Here is a 16731-nt window from a genome sequence, read left to right as displayed (position 1 = left end):
AAAGTCTGGGTCTGGCTTCGGCTGGTGTCGCACTTTACCCGACGTCATTGCGGCAGTTCTTCGGGTATAAAGGCATCAGCCGACGCCATTTTCCTCAGTCTTTCTTGCCGCGTGGCGCCCGAAGCAGAAGCTGTTCGCAAGTGCCGGTCGGTCAGATCCAGAGATTACTACTACCGAATATTACTTCGAAGACTTCTAAAAAGCTAAGTACCCCGTTGGGGACTCTTTCTTGCCTCAGCCGATGTCAGAGAAAGTGAATAACACTTTATCTTGTGGGAAACAAATACCTCATAAAGATTTCCACTCCTATTGCATACATTGTTTAGGCCCAGACCACGACGTAGCAGCTTGTCTAGCCTGTGCTTCTTTTAACCGACGGACGCTTAGACGTCGGTCGGAGTTTGCTGAACAGATTTTCGGCTCCGATTTTGCATATATTATGCCGTCGGATCCTCCGACTACGCAAAGTACCAAAAAACGCAAAGAAAAGGACCGACACTCGCGGTCCGCGGTTTCGGCCGAAACCGCGGTTAAGCAAACCACGAGTGTCTCGGTTTCGGCCGAAACCGAGCAAGCGGTTCTTTCTTCAGCCGACATCATGCCTTCTACCGAGGCCTCTTCTAACCTGGTAGAAACGGCTTCTGAAATCCAACCTTCTGTTGCGGTTTCACAGGATTTATCAGATACCATTCCCCTGGATATTTCTACCCCTGCACGTGGAGCTGCTAGGCCCCCTGCAGCAATGTCTATTAAGGCCTTTGCCAGGGCTAAAGCAGCCAAAGCATCAAAAACGGTGCCTGCCAAGCCCCCCTCTCTCAGGCCCAGCACCAGCTCCCATATGCTTACTTTGGCTGAGGATCTCATCTCTTTAATTCGTGGAGCCCAGCCTCATCCAGACAGGGCCTCTCTCCCTCCTCCAGAAAAAAGGCCTAGAGCAGAGCCCCCTGAGCCAGTATCCACAGATGATTCCTCTGATGACTCAGATCATACAGACCCTCCTGAGGCTGCTTATTCTCCTTACGAAGACTCTGATGCTGAGGAGTCCATCCCTTCAGCCTCTCCTCCTGAGGAATTTTCCTTTGGGGAAACCTTGCATGCTATGAGGGAACAATTTCAGTGGCAGGGCCAAGATTTCTCAGACTCCAGAAAAAGGCTTAGGACCTTTCTACATTTGCCACAGCATAGGCCTTTAGCTATACCTCCAGTACTTTCTGTTGTTGATGATGCATTTAATGATGCTTGCACTGCTCCTGATTCTTTACCTCCGGCTCCTGCTAAGCCCGATAGGTTCTACAGGGTCCCGGACACTCATCACCATTTATATAAGGCTCCTTTTGCAGATCCAGAGACTATCTCCCAGGGTCCTAAAGCCGTAGCAGCTACTTCCACTAAACCCCCTCCCCTCTGAAAGGGAATCCAGGTCCTTAGAGAGATGGTGTAAAAAAGTTTACACCTCTGCTACTTTGTCAGCTAGAGCTTTGAACTGCCAATTTCATATGATTCAATACCAAGAGTTTATGCTTGACCAGTTGACTAAAAAGCTGTCCTCTGAAGAATCTTTAGATAAGAAATATATTCAAGAAATGGTACATAACATACAGCAGGTTAGTAACCATTCTTTAAAATGTGGCTATGATGCACTGGAGGCTTCCTTTAGATCAGCCATGACTGGCACAGTTTTCAGGAGGCATGCATGGCTGAAAGAACAGGCATTACCAGACCATGTCAAGTCAAAGCTTTTGGATGCACCTATGGACAAGGTCAGTTTATTTGGTTCCCCTGCGCAACAGGTACTAAAAAAGATGGAAGAGAAAGCAAAATCTGTACAAACAGTGAAAGATTTCTTACAAGTTCAGCCTCCAAGGTTTAGCAGGAACTGGCCCTCCAAGAATTGGTCCTTTCCAGACTCCTCTAGGGCACAAAGAGGCAGGAATAATTAACCCAAATTTATCCCAAAGGTTAAGGACATAATCCTGGAGGCTCGAAGACCTTCAACAAGAAAGAATTATGCAGCAAAATGGAAAAGATATCTCACTTGGAGTACTGCAAAGGGGCAAGAAGTGACATTGGTGAACATAGCCAACATCCTGGAATACTTGGCAGAGCTCTTCCATACAGGCCTGTCCTAACTCTTCCATCAAGATACATGCCTCAGCTATTTCAGCAGAATACAGCTTGGATCCTCCTGTCTTCTCGCATCCTCTGCTCAGACAGTTTCTGAGAGGAATTAAAAATGTGAAACCTCCCCGGAAACCTCCATTACCAGCATGGGACTTGAACTTTGTACTAGAAAAAATGACACTTCCCCCTTTCGAACCAGCAGCAACAGCAGAATTACAATACTTATCCTGGAAGACTGCATTCCTGCTGGCAATAACTTCAGCAAGAAGGGTTTCTGAACTACAGGCATTAATGGCAGTGCAACCCTTCCTGATCTTCCATCAAGATAGAGTGTCCATGAGAACAAATCCTACATTTATGCCTAAGGTGGTATCCAGAGTCTCTTTAAATCAGGCTATCCACCTTCCTACATTCTTCCCCAACCCACAGAACAGGGGAGAAAGACTACTACATACCTTGGATGTGCATAGACAATTACGCTACTACCTGGACAGGACAAAAAACAATAGAAAAACTGACCAGCTTCTGGTAGCATATGCAATAGGGAAGGAAGGAAAACCAATTTCAAAGCAGACAATCTCCAAATGGATAGGAAATTGCATTAGATTTTGTTACTCCTATCATGGAAAGAAAACTCCAGAGAACATCAGGCCTCACTCCACAAGGGCTACAGCCACTACCACAGCTTTCTTACGAGGAGTGGCTACCAAGGATATTATAGAGGCTGCTACTTGGACCTCCGTGCATACATTTGCCAAGCATTATAATTTACCTTTATACTCTAGATCCCGAGCTGGTTTTGCCACTGCTGTTTTGCAAGGGATCCTAACTACACCATAATCTCTACTCATTCCTCCTCCCCTAGTTTAGCTATGGTATTCTACCCATTTGTGAAGAGTGCAGATGCATCCTTGAAGGACATAGTACAGTTTTGTACCTACCATAAATGTAGATGTCCGATAGGAATGCATCTGCAGTCAGGATTACCCTCCCTCCTTCCCCTCTGAGGTACTCCTAGGGTATTTGCCAACCTTCAGCTAGCTTGGGGGGGGATCTATTATGGTGTATTTATTTGTATATATGTACATACATGCTTATTTTGTGTGTTTGCTCTCTACTATTTGGAAACTTTGGCATTTATCCAAATTTAGCCATCCAAGAGGGCACCTGGCATCTGGGGCAAGAAACACGGAGGAAAATGGCGTCGGCTGATGCCTTTATACCCGAAGAACTGCCGCAATGACGTCGGGTGAAGTGCGATACCAGCCGAAGCCAGACCCAGACTTTGGAATCCGGCTGACCGAAGGGCAGCCTGACGACAGGACAACCCATTTGTGAAGACTGCAGATGCATTCCTATCGGACATCTACATTTATGGTAAGTACAAAACTGTACTTTCTCCTGCCGTCAGGCAGGTCCTCGGTCGGCCGAATTCCAAAGTCTAGGTCCGACGTCGGTTGTCGTCGCTTCATCCCTGACGTCAGTGCGACAGGGGTATAAAGGAACCAGCCGACGCCATTTTCTTCAGTCTTTCTTGCCGCTGTGCCAAGCAGAAGCAGTTCGCAAGTGCCAGTCGGCCAGCTCCTGAGATTATGAAAATTTGGAAACCGAAGTCTTCTTAAAAGCTAAGTACCCGTTGGAAACTTTTCTTGCCTCAGACCGATGTCAGACAAAGTTAATAATTGTATTTCTTGTGGGAAGCAAATACCGCATAAGGATTTCCATTCCATCTGTATACCTTGTTTAGGCCCAGACCACGACATCTCGGTCTGTCGCTTTTGTGCTACATTCAACAAACGCACTATTAAGCGTCGGGCGGAGTTCGCCCAGCATTATTTTGGGAAAGCATTTAATTATACTATGTCGTCGGATACTCCGACTCCGGTTTTGTCTAAAAAACGCAAAGACAAGGACTGACACATGAGGTCCGTGGCCTCTACCGACACCACGCCAAAGCCGACTACACGTGGTCCGGTTCTCAGCGAGGTGCCTACGCAGCTCCTGACTACCGACGACACTTCTTTGAAGGTGTCTCCTGTGCCCGCTCTTCTTTCTCCATCAAGGCTTTCACAAAGTCTAAAGCAACCATGCACTCTGAGACCAGCTACACCCATCTGAGACCCATCTCCAGGCCCCATGCCTAAGAAACAGATGCTTAAAATGGCTGAGGACTTAATTACTCTTATCAGAGGTTCTCAGCCCCCACCAGACAAAAGGCCCAGAGTGGAGGAAGATTCCCCCTCCTCTGATCAGGGCTCCATTATTTCAGAGCACTCTGATGATCAAGAACATTCTTACTCCCCTTTTGAAGACTCTGATGCAGAGGAATCCATCCCTTCTGTCTCCCCCCCCCAGAGGATTACTCATTTGGGGAAACTTTGCATACTTTAAGGGAACACTTCCACTGGGAAGGCCAAGATTATTCAGATTCCAAGAAAAGGCTCAGGGAATTTCTCTTGCTACCTCAGCACAGGCCTCTGGCTATACCTCCTGTCTTGGACATCCTAGATGATGTTTACTCGGAGGCTTGCCTTAACCCGGACTCTCTACCTCCAGCTCCAGTTAAGCCGGACAGGTACTACAGGGTTCCTGACTCACACCAGTTTCTATACAAAAGCCATGCTGCTGACCCAGAAACCATCTCACAGGGCCCCAAGGGAGTTAAGGCCTCCATTGCTAAAAATCCATTACCTTCCGAGAGAGACTCCAGATCCTTAGAAAGGTGGGGGAAAAAGGTATATACCTCGGCTACCTTATCCATGAGGGCCGTAAACTGTCAATTTCATATGCTAAAATACCAACAGTTTTTGTTATCACAATTGAAAAGTAAAATGTCACAACCTGAACAACCAGACTTGAAGGAGTTGCAGGATTTGATGCATAGTGCAGAACAAGTGGGTAAGCATACCTTACAGTGTGGTTTTGATGCTCTAGAGGCCTCATGTAGAGCTGCTGTTACAGGATCAGTCATACGTAGGCATGCCTGGCTCAAGGAACAAGCCTTGCCTGATCATGTCAAAGCTAAATTACTAGACGCCCCTCTTCAAAAGGATGTACTATTTGGTGCTAATGCTGAGGAGGTGTTAAGGAAAATGGAGGAAAAGGCTAAATCAATGCAAACTGTGAAGTAATTTCTACAGGTACAACCCCCACGCTTTAGTAGAAATTGGCCTTCCAAAAACTGGTCCTTTCCTGCCACGGACAGACCCCAAAGAGGCAGATACAGACGCCCGAGGGGCAGAGGACAAGCCCAAGGATCGTTTAGAGGCAGACAATGGCAAGCTCCTACACAAAGAGGTGGTGAGGATAACTCACAATCTTTCAGAAAGCAAACCCAATGACTTTCCCCTTTGCATGCCAACCAAGTCTCAAATGGCAGCCCCATTAGGAGGAAAGCTGGCATTATTTTCAAAAAATTGGCATATTGTCACAAAGGACAAATGGATCCCGGACATTGTAAACAGAGGCTACAAATTCCATTTTCACACCCTTCCAAAAATGAGAGACATGCCAAACCTGCCACACAATCAAAGAGCAGAGGCACAAAGGCAAATTACAGATCTCATAAACATGAAAGCTATTCAAGAGGTACCTACGCACGAACAAGGTCAAGGTTTTTATTCCAGGCTATTTCTGGTACCAAGGAAGGGAAAATATTGGAGACCTATTTTGGACCTATCTATCCTAAACACATTTCTACTCGTACCAAAATTCAAGATGCTCACTCTACAGCAACTTCTTCCCATGCTGGGCAAGGAGTCTTGGCTGGTAACATTGGACCTCAAGGAGGCATACCTGCATGTCCCAATCAGGCAAAATTGCAGAAGGTACCTCAGATTTCTTGCAGGTTCAACCCATTATCAATTCTCTGCATTGCCCTTTGGATTATCTACTGCGCCCAGAGTATTCACAAAATGCCTGGCATCAGTAATTGCCTACTGCAGACTTCAAGGGATACAAATATACCCCTATTTGGACGACTGCCTGATCCAAGCGGACAGCAAGCACATTCTTCTGAAACATCTGGCTTATGTAATAATGTTGTTGAACTCTCTGGGATACACAGTCAACAAAAAGAAATCAAGGCTAATACCCTCTCGGAAGATAATTTTCCTGGGTGCCAATTTGGACACAAACACCCAGATGGCCTACCTCACGCCAGAGAAGCAGGGGCAACTAATTCAATACTTCAGAACATTAGCAAATTGCACCAGGCTGACTGCAAGGAAAATCCTGCAGGCTCTGGGATTCATGGCATCTTGCATCTTACTAATCCCATGTGCAAAGCTGCATATGAGGAAACTACAATGGTACCTGAAAAACATATGGTCTCAACACAGCCACAGTTTGGAAGCAATAATACCACCAATTCCATGTCTGCAAAAGGAATTTCTGTGGTGGGCTCAAGCATGTCAAACAAACACAGGTCTTCCATTCAGCAAGCCTCAAGCAAATCAAGCCATCACAACAGACGCCTCGTACTACGCCTTGGGGGCGCACGACAGATCGGTGCATTCAGGGCAAATGGTCCCAAAAAGAAAAGCACCTTCACATCAATCAAAAAGAAATGCTAGCAGTAATAAATGCTATTATAGCTTTCAAGGACCTTCTACAACCAGGTCAACTATTGATAAGAACGGACAACACCACAGTTATGTAGTACATAAACAAACAGGGAGGAACACATTCTTATCCCCTATGCAGACTGGCCATGTCACTTTGGAACATGGCCATGGACTTACAAATGGAACTACAAGCACAGTACTTGCCAGGCAAGGAAAACATGCTGGCAGACAACCTAAGCAGGAATATGACAGATCCACACGAATGGAAATTGCATCCAAAAGTTTTTACAGAAATAATCCAAGAATGGGGAAGGCCAGACATAGATCTCTTTGCCTCCCACAAAAATCATCAATTGACAAAATTCTGCTCAAGGATTTTCCATCCAAAGGCCTGGAGAGTGGACGCTCTCTCTTTCAGTTGGACATCAGTGACAGTTTATGCCTTCCCACCTCTTCCTCTGCTGCCCAAAGTTCTATTGAAGACCAGAGCAGACAGGCCAAAGATGATTCTCATTGCTCCAGACTGGCCAAGGCAACACTGGTACCCACACATGAGGAGCCGGACGCATTCCCCACCATGGACCCTGCCTCTAATGCCTCTTCTTCTGACTCAGCACAGCTTCAAAACTCTTCACAGCCAGCTAAAAACACTCAATCTAGCCGCATGGAAGATTCCTTAGCATCACAACAGGCCCTACTCTCCAAGGAGGTGCAGGATGTCATTTTGGAGGCCAGAAGGCCATCAACTAGAAAAGCTTACTCCGCAAAATGGAAACGTTTTTGTGTCTGGAATGAGAAAAAGGGCCAGGATCCTGGAAAACTGAATTTACCTCAAATACTACAATATTTGGCTGAACTGCTAAGCAGTGGGCTTTCTTTCTCCTCCATCAAAATCCATGCCTCAGCCATTTCTGCAGAATACAACACTGATCCACCTTTATTCTCTCACCCTCTCTTAAGACAGTTCCTCAGAGGGGCTAAGAATTTAAGACCTCCAAGGAAACAACCAATACCTGCTTGGGATCTTAATTTCATTCTGGAAAAACTGACCTTGCCTCCCTTTGAGCCAGCTGCCTCATCAGATTTGCAATATTTGTCCTGGAAAACAGCTTTCCTTCTGGATATCACCTCAGCTCGTAGAGTTTCAGAACTATAGGCTCTCATGGCTGTCCAGCCTTTTATCATCTTCCATCAGGACAGAGTTTCCTTACGAACCAACCCGTCCTTTATGCCTAAAGTGGTATCCAGGGTAGCTTTAAATCAGGCCATACATTTACCTACTTTTTATCCTAATCCTCAAAACAAAGGGGAGAGATTACTACATTCCTTGGACATCCACAGACAACTGCGTTATTATTTGGACAGAACAAAGCCTTTCAGAAAATCAGAACAGCTCTTTGTGGCCTATGCGGTAGGAGGTCAAGGAAAGCCAATTTCCAAACAGACAGTCTCAAAATGGATAGCCCACTGCATGCGCTTTTGCTCTTCCTTTCATGGCAAAACTGTACCTACAGGCATTAGAACTCATTCCACCAGGGCCACAGCCACCTCTGCAGCCTTCCTCAGAGGAGTTCCTACCAAGGATATTTTGGAAGCAGCCACTTGGAGTTCTGTGCATACCTTCTCCAAGCACTACAACCTACCATTATACTCCAAATCTAGAGCAGGCTTTGCCACTGCAGTCTTGCAGGGCATTTTGGCTCCTCTTAGTTCCACCTAGTGCCTACCACCCCTTTCTTAGCTTTGGGATTCTACCCATCTGTTATGACTGCAGCTGTATGCACGATGAACATAGTACAGTTTTGTACCTACCATAACTGTAGATGTTCGAGTGCTAATACAGCTGCAGTCCAGGTTTCCCTCCCTCCTTCCCCTCTTGGGACAGGCCTATAGGCTAACACATCCTCATACAACCTGATTGGGGTATTCATTTATGATGTATTTGCTTGCAACTACTGTATTTTGATTATATTGCACTGCATTATTACACAAATTTATATATTGCCTTCCTTCTGGGGGCACCTGACATCTGAGGCAAGAAAAACTGAAGAAAATGGCGTTGGCTGGTTCCTTTATACCCCTGTCGCACTGACGTCAGGGAAGAAGCGACGGCAACCGACGCCGGACCTAGACATTGGAATTCGGCCGACCAAAGACCCGCCTGACGGCAGGAGAACCCATCTATTATGACTGCAGCTGTATTAACACTCGAACATCTACATTTATGGTAGGTACAAAACTGTACTTTATATTTGATAGAGAGAGGGATTTCTAGAGACCGAGTGATAAGGATCACTGTGTTGTTAGAGTTGGTTCTTAATAACAATGCTTTCACATTTGATAGTAAATATTTTCTACAAACAACTGGTGTGGCGATGGGTACTCCATGTGCCAACTCATATGCCAATTTGGTCCTTGCATACTGGGAACATACATATATATTAAACAATGCACTATTTTCGAAGCTCATCAAGTATTATAAAAGATTTGTGGATGACCTCTTCCTTATTTGGAGAGGTGACTTAGATATTCTGAGGGATTTTATTACTTACATCAATGGCACTACGAGTTTCCTTACATTTACTAGCAAATTTTCTAGAGACTCAATTGAGTTTCTGGATGTGTTATTAACTAAAGAGGCTGATATTATACATACAGTGATATATAGGAAACCTTGTAGAAGAAATGCATTTTTACATAGAGACAGTATGCACCCACGCCACATACACAAGAATGTAGTTAAGAATCAAGCACTAAGGTGCTCTAGACTGACTAGTAACAATGAAAATTATAGTACAGCCGTAGGTGATATACAGAGAGATCTCTCAAAGAGAGGCTATCATAAAAAGGAGCTTGAGATGTTGTATCACATTGATCGAACAACTGAAGGGTGCCCCTATATTAATAGGAGCAACGGCTTGGATGAGACAGAGGCATCACATAAGAACAGCAGTATTAGGAGGAATAGGGTTAGCATTCCATTTACTAATAATAATAAGATTATAACAAATGTTATAAAGAAGAACTGGAGTATTTTAACTTTAGACAAAGGGATCTGTGAGATTGTAGGTCAACAGCCGAGTTTTAGCTACAGAAATACCAAGTCTTTAAAAAGATTATTATGTTATGAACGCAATGAGATTAGTAAACCTATCTCTGTTAAGAAAGGAACATTTCCATGTTATAACTGCATTCAATGCCAATATATTTTGGGCACTAATGTATTTGAACATCCAGATACTCACATCATATACAAATTTGATTTTTATGCGAGTTGTACATCTAGGAATGTTGTATATTTAGGTATCTGTCAAAAATGTGGACATTTCTATGTAGGTAAAACTAATAAGAGTTTAAGGGAAAGAATCAGGGAACACATTTATGCTATAAGCAAGGAAAATGAAACCAATGCCATTGCCAGACATGTACTTCAGAATGATACCACACATAAGTTTAAGTTCCTGATACTAGAACTTATACACACTACAGAGAGATTAGGCAATGTGAATAATTTCACTGAAAAGGAAGAAAATAGATGGATAATTAAATTACAAGCTGACCATGGACATGGTTTGAATGATAGTTTCCCTGAAACCGTTCCTTAAGGATAGACCCTTGCGACATTAGAGGTTTTCTATATATATTGTTTATATTTTCATTATTTGTTAACCCACGATGTTAAGTTGTCTATCTCGCCTTCATTCTTGCTGGATGGGTTCGGAGCCGACCTCGGCTCCGACTCGGCCACTCTAAAGCTCGAGAGTTGGTTCCACCGGCTCGAGGCTCCCCTTATATCCCACAATGCTAGGCGAGAGTTACCTCAGATCTCGTTTGCCGCTACAGCTTTGAGGTTGGTTGTTCTACCGGTTCCTGGTGAGTTTAAGCTTTTTCTATTAAAAGTTACTCTTTTTACCCCTTTTTTAGTTTAATTATTATCAAATTAGTGTAGTTCATTGAACTTTATCCCGACCTAATTTTTTCCCGTTTTTTGTTTAAAAGAACTTTTAGTTCTTCCCTTGGGCCTTGGGCCTTCCCTTCCCTAGGGAGTGTTTGTGTAGTTTAAACTACTGTTTTTGTACTTTATTGTACTTTATTTTTTAGTATTTTTACTAAAGTAGTTATTTTGACAGGGTATAACTGGTGTGTTTGAGTGTGTGTTTGTGTTCACCAGTTAGGCTATGTCTAAAGAAGCAAAGGTCTCCGGATTCAAGAAGTGTGATGCGTGCTGTCAGAAAATGTCTCTGACAGACGCTCACACTTCTTGTGTCTATTGTCTGGGGCCTTTGCACCTGCAGGACTCCTGTGCTGTTTGCCATGGCTTCAGCCCCAGGGTCCTGCAGGAAAGAAAAAACAAGCTTATTCTGAGAGGCTTGTTGAAGCCTGAGGATTCCCTGTCTGTCTCAACAGGAAGCCCTCCAAGGCATCGAGGTCTTCGGCTCCGGCTTCTGAGCCGAGACCTCAGGTTGTTCAACCTTTGCCTTTACCGGCTCCGGCTGGAGCTGATAAGACTCAGTCCACAGTTTCTGTGGCTTCCTCGGCTCCGGCCGGAGCCGAGGTTATCGAGGTACCCGTGTCGGCTCCGACAAGATCTTCGGAGCCGACAACCAGAAAGAGGTCTAGGTCACCTTCTCTTGGCTCCGTTCATTCGGCTCCAGGATCTCCCCTGCTGTCTGAACGGAGCCAAAGGTCTCATTCCTCTAGGTCATCGAGGCTGTCCGATCATGACCTTCAGAGGGTGGTGAGTCGACTACTCAAGTCTGAGGCACTAGCCCAGATGCTTCAGAGCCCGACTCATCAGTCGGTGCCTGCCCCGGTCCATCAACTCTTTCCTCCTTCGACTCTCTTGAGTTTGGAGCCGGGTCGTGTCGGAACCGAGACTGTGGTCACCTCGGAGCCGAGACAATTGTCTTCGGCTCCGTCGTCGGCTCCGTTTTCTTCCATGGAGGCATCTCGGCGCCGGACTTCCCTCGTCGGCTCCGAGGGGGTGAGTGGCATCGGACCCTTGTCCGACCCCCCTCTTCCTCTCGGTGCTTCGGCGCTGGTGAGTTCGGCTCCGACATCGGCCTCGGAGCCATCACTGTCGGTGCCGAGGGGGGTCCTTAGCTCCTCGGAGCGGGGACCTCTGGCTCTGCCTGACAGGGGTGCTTTCGAGGTCATGCGGAGTGTGTTAGAGCCTGGCTCTACTCCACAGTCGGCTCCGTCAGCCCCTCCCTCTATGCTGCCTCAGGGTAAATCGACTCACTCCCTCATCCCGGACCGCAGAGAGCCAACTCCTCAGGAGCTCCCTTTTGGGATTTCATCCTCTTCCGAGGCCTCTCCTGATTTGGCAGAAGAGTCCCCTCGGAAGAGGAAGTGCAAGAGGAAGCACATTGACTCACCTGAGTCTATCACGTCCGACACAGAACTGGATGATTCTGAGGAGTCCACCCGATCCCCCTCTGAAGATGTCTCATTTGCAGACATACTGGAGATCCTTAAACAGAGGGAAATTGGCCAGCCCTCAACCCTTCGGAGGACGAATCTGTGTATCTTGAGGCGTTTGGCTCTCGTCCTTCCACCTCCTGGGTGTCCCCCTTGACCCCCTCATGCAGGTGGTTGCTAAAAGGCATGGACGGCTCCTGATTCAGTGGACCCCACTCCCAGGAGACCCTCCAAATTCATCACAGCTCCATCAGACAAGGAATTTTTATCAAAAGGAGTCTCTGTGGATGCTATGGTGGTAGCTGCCGCCACAAAGAAGGAACTGGCTGATCCTTCAGTGCCTGTCCATCCACCTAACAAGGAATCTAGGTCCATGGATAGGTACGGGAAGCGGATGTTCTCCTCAGCGACATTTACTATGCGTTCGCTGAATTACCTGTGCCATTTTACTCGTCTTCAAAGGGACTTGATCAAAGAAGCGAGTGAAATGCTGAAGGACCCTACAGCTGCGGGTTTCCAAGAGAAAATGAACACGCAGCTGGCTATCCTTAATTCTATTTCCAACTCCTCCATGCCTCCTCTCTTATGCGGCCGATGGAGCGAGCAGAGCGCAGGAACAGGGGTAGCCTTACGTAGGCACGCCTGGATGCGGCTATGCAATTTTGGAACCTTTCAAGACGTCTTTCACGAACTCCCTTTTGATGGATCATCTCTTTGGTCCACAAGTGAAAGAAACCCTGACTAGGTGCGAGACTGATGGCAAGACCCTTTCTGCCGTCGGAGTCCGTTTTCTACTCCTTCTAGGCCTTACCCCAAAGGCCAGAAGGGGAAAGATGTGGTTCCGTAAACAATCCCAAGGGACTTCGCCTGGCGACAGAGTCGGTTCCTGCCAGAGGCAGAGGGGGAACAACAATGGTAGACGCCGCCCTAGAGGCAGAGGAGGTCCGCAGAACCAGGGCAATCGAGAAACGTTCTCCGATAAGCCCTTTCAGCATCCCTGAGGTGTTGCCCGACTGCCCATCTTCGGAGGCAGTCGGGGGAAGATTGTCACTGTACCCAGAAGCCTGGCTATCCTTGACACAAGACAAATGGGTACAGTCCATCATTTCCGAAGGTTATTCTATTCCCTTTCTTCGTTTTCCAAATCAGTCAAAAAAATCACTTCCAGATGTCCCACCCGCTCAAAGGGATATAGCAGCTTTGGAAATTTCAAAACTGCTTGCAAAAAGAGCTATTCAGCCAGTGCCAGCAGACCAACTAGGATCCGGAATCTACTCAAGGTTCTTTTTAGTTCCAAAGAAAACAGGGGACTGGAGACCAATTTTGGACCTCAGTATCTTGAACAGATCGGTCAAGAAAACAAGATTTCGGATGGTCACGCTGCAATCCATTCTTCCCCTATTGGGAAAAGGAAACTGGATGTGCTCTATAGACCTTCAGGATGCGTACTATCACATAAAAATGAACAGACGCTCCAGAAGATTCCTCCGCTTCAGGCTGGGAACCAGTCATTTTCAATTCAGGGCCCTGCCCTTTGGTCTCACCACTGCCCCCCGGGTGTTTACCAAATGCATGGCAGTGGTAGCTTCTCACCTGAGACTACAAGGATTCCAGGTGTTTCCATATTTGGACGACTGGCTCCTCACAGCTCCCACCAAGCATCTCCTTCTGATGGCCAGAGATTACACTTTTCGCGTCTGTCAAAAACTGGGTATCTCAATAAATTGCGAAAAGTCTGTTTTGTCGCCTTGTCGTACTATTACCTACATAGCCGCAAAATTAGATACTGTAAACATGTCTGCAACACTAACGAACCAAAGGATATCAGACATTCAAAAATTGGTATCACTACTTCTCAACAACAACAGAGCCAAAGCCAGGTTAGTTCTAAAGGTGTTGGGAATCATGGCAGCGCCATACCCTCCTTCCATTGGCCAGATACCACATGCGGATCCTTCAGTGGATGCTCTTTTCTCAATGGTCATACCAGGAACTTCCAATGTCTCACACCATTATGATCACGCAAGCGTGCAAAAGCATCTCATGTGGTGGATGTCTTCCCCAGCTCCTGTTGGGAGACCATTTGTTCCACCTCCTCCGGTTGCTACTCTGACAACGGATGCCTCCCTGATCGGGTGGGGGCATTATCAGGGCAGGACAGTCCAGGGCACATGGCAACCAAACGAATGCCACTTGCACATAAATGTTCTGGAGATGAGAGCAGTGCTTTTAGCGTTGCAAGCCCTTCAACACTCTCTTCCCTTGGGAACGATTGCAATCCAGACAGACAATATGTCTGTAGTGTGGTACATCAACAAACAAGGCGGAACCAGATCATACCCCCTGTGTCGAGAAGCACTCAGACTGTGGCAATGGGCGATTTCTTCTCAGCGTTTTCTGATAGCAACGCACATCCCCGGGAAGTCCAATCACATTGCGGACAAGTTGAGCAGAGCTATTCTCATGCCTCACAAGTGGTCTCTGAAAGACTCTGTAGTGAGAGAGATTTTTCTCAAGTGGGGTCAGCCTTGCTGTGATCTTTTTGCTACTCCCCAAAACAGCAAGTGCAGAGAATACTTCACTCTATTCCCTTTACCAGGCCAACCCAGCAGGGACGCTAGTCCAAGTTTGGCCCCGGGGACTTCTGTATGCATTTCCTCCTTTCCCACTGATCTCTCAAGTAATACAGAAAGCTATCGCTCAGAAGGCCTCATTGATCCTCATTGCTCCTTACTGGCCTCGACAAGTGTGGTTCCCCTTTCTGCATCGATTTCTTTTGGAGCGACCGTGGAATCTGGACCTAGTTCCAGATCTTTTGATCCATCAGTCGGGTCAGTTTCATCGCTCCCTCCCTCTCTGAACCTCACTGCTTGGTTCCTCCACTTCCAACCGTAGCCAGGCTTCCTCAATTATCTCACTCTGTTAGAGATATTTTGATAGCTTCCCATAAATCTTCCACTCGAAGATTTATTTGAGTAAGTGGAACGATTTTCATATTGGGCACAAGGAAAGGACATAGATCCTTTCACCGCTTCCATCCAACTAGTCCTCGATTTTCTTGCTGAACTCTTCCATGCAGGTTCATCTCCATCTACTCTTAAGGTTCAATTGGCAGCTATTTCTAATTTCCATGTGGGTATTTCTGAATCCCCTAATGTCCCACAAACTCTGCAAAGCCTTTTTGAAAGGAGTTTTTCTTCTCAGACCTCCTGTAAGAAATCCTCCTTCTCCTTGGGACCTAAATTTAGTTCTTGCTTCTTTGATTCTTTCCCCTTCGAACCTGCAGCTTCATGTTCCTTAAAGTTATTATCATGGAAAACTCTCTTTCTGGTGGCTATCACATCAGCTAGAAGAATTTCAGAACTTCAAGCACTCAGTTGTCGTTCTCCTTACCTTGTGTTCCATAAGGACAGAGTTTCCTTACGAACTAACCCGTCCTTTTTGCCTAAGGTGGTTTCAACATCAAATCTAAACCAATGCATTGACCTCCTGTCTTTTTCCCGGAGTATTCAAATAGGTCTGAACAAAAATTACACTGTCTGGATGTTCATCGTCAATTAAGGTACTACTTGGACAGGACGAAACAATTCAGAAAATCTGATCAGCTGTTTGTCTCCTATGCGGAAAGCAGAAAGGGACTTCCAGTTTCAAAGGTATCTTTATCCAGATGGCTAACATCTCTGATTACCCTTGTTTATGAGATTAGACACAAAAGCCTGCCTAGTAAGCCTAAAGCCCATTCCACCAGAGCTTTGGCTACTTCTCTAGCCTTCCAAGACAGACTGCCTATTGACACCATTTGTGCAGCTGCTACTTGGGCTACTCCTCACACTTTTATTTCCCATTATAAGTTGGATTTAGCTTCTAGGCATAGAGCTAATTTTGGTTCCACTGTTCTCAGGAGTCTGTTCCGTTAGGCCACCCGGGACAAGGTGCTAGGGACGCGGTCCCATCCAGCAAGAATGAAGGCGAGATAGACAACTTAACATATAGAAGTTATGTTCTTACCATAACGTTCCATGTTAGTTGTCTTCTTCTCGCCTTCTTCTTGCGTCCCACCCTCCTTCCCCCTGGCCTGGACAGACCTAGAGGAGTTGTGATCGTGACCTCTCTTTCTACCACCTCATTCTTAGCTATATGCTATTATGCATATTTCTTGTTTCAGGATGTAGGTCACCCTTTTTCTTCCTGTTGTTAGAGGTGGATTCTGTTTTTCACAGTTATACTGTTTCTGTTATAAGCTGGGGTTAGCTTACAAACGAGATCTGAGGTAACTCTCGCCTAGCATTGTGGGATATAAGGGGAGCCTCGAGCCGGTGGAACCAACTCTCGAGCTTTAGAGTGGCCGAGTCGGAGCCGAGGTCGGCTCCGAACCCATCCAGCAAGAAGAAGGCGAGAAGAAGACAACTAACATGGAACGTTATGGTAAGAACATAACTTCTATTTTTCTATTATCTCCACAGGTTTTTATTCTGTGAGTTCATGTATACAGACTTGTATTTATATAGTTGTTTATATCAGTAAATGTGTTTTTATAGACATTTATATGTATATATATATATATATATATATATATATATATATATATATATATATATATATATATATATATATACATTTTTTA

The 16731-nt window shown here is 45.8% G+C and overlaps 1 protein-coding gene across 3 annotated transcripts in view; it reads left to right on the top strand.

The window, feature by feature from the left end:
- The window catches only part of REXO1 (RNA exonuclease 1 homolog), a 1211359-nt gene that overhangs the window by 1177534 nt on the left and 17094 nt on the right, over positions 1-16731 (top strand). The gene's annotated exons all lie outside the window — the stretch shown is intronic.

This window comes from Protopterus annectens, chromosome 13.part0, assembly GCF_019279795.1.
Source record: "Protopterus annectens isolate FY-2018-M chromosome 13.part0, PAN1.0, whole genome shotgun sequence".
In the NCBI taxonomy this organism is placed as follows: domain Eukaryota; kingdom Metazoa; phylum Chordata; order Ceratodontiformes; family Protopteridae; genus Protopterus; species Protopterus annectens.
The sequence above is the reverse complement of the archived record's forward strand: the minus strand, read 5'-3'. Positions and strand labels throughout refer to the sequence as shown.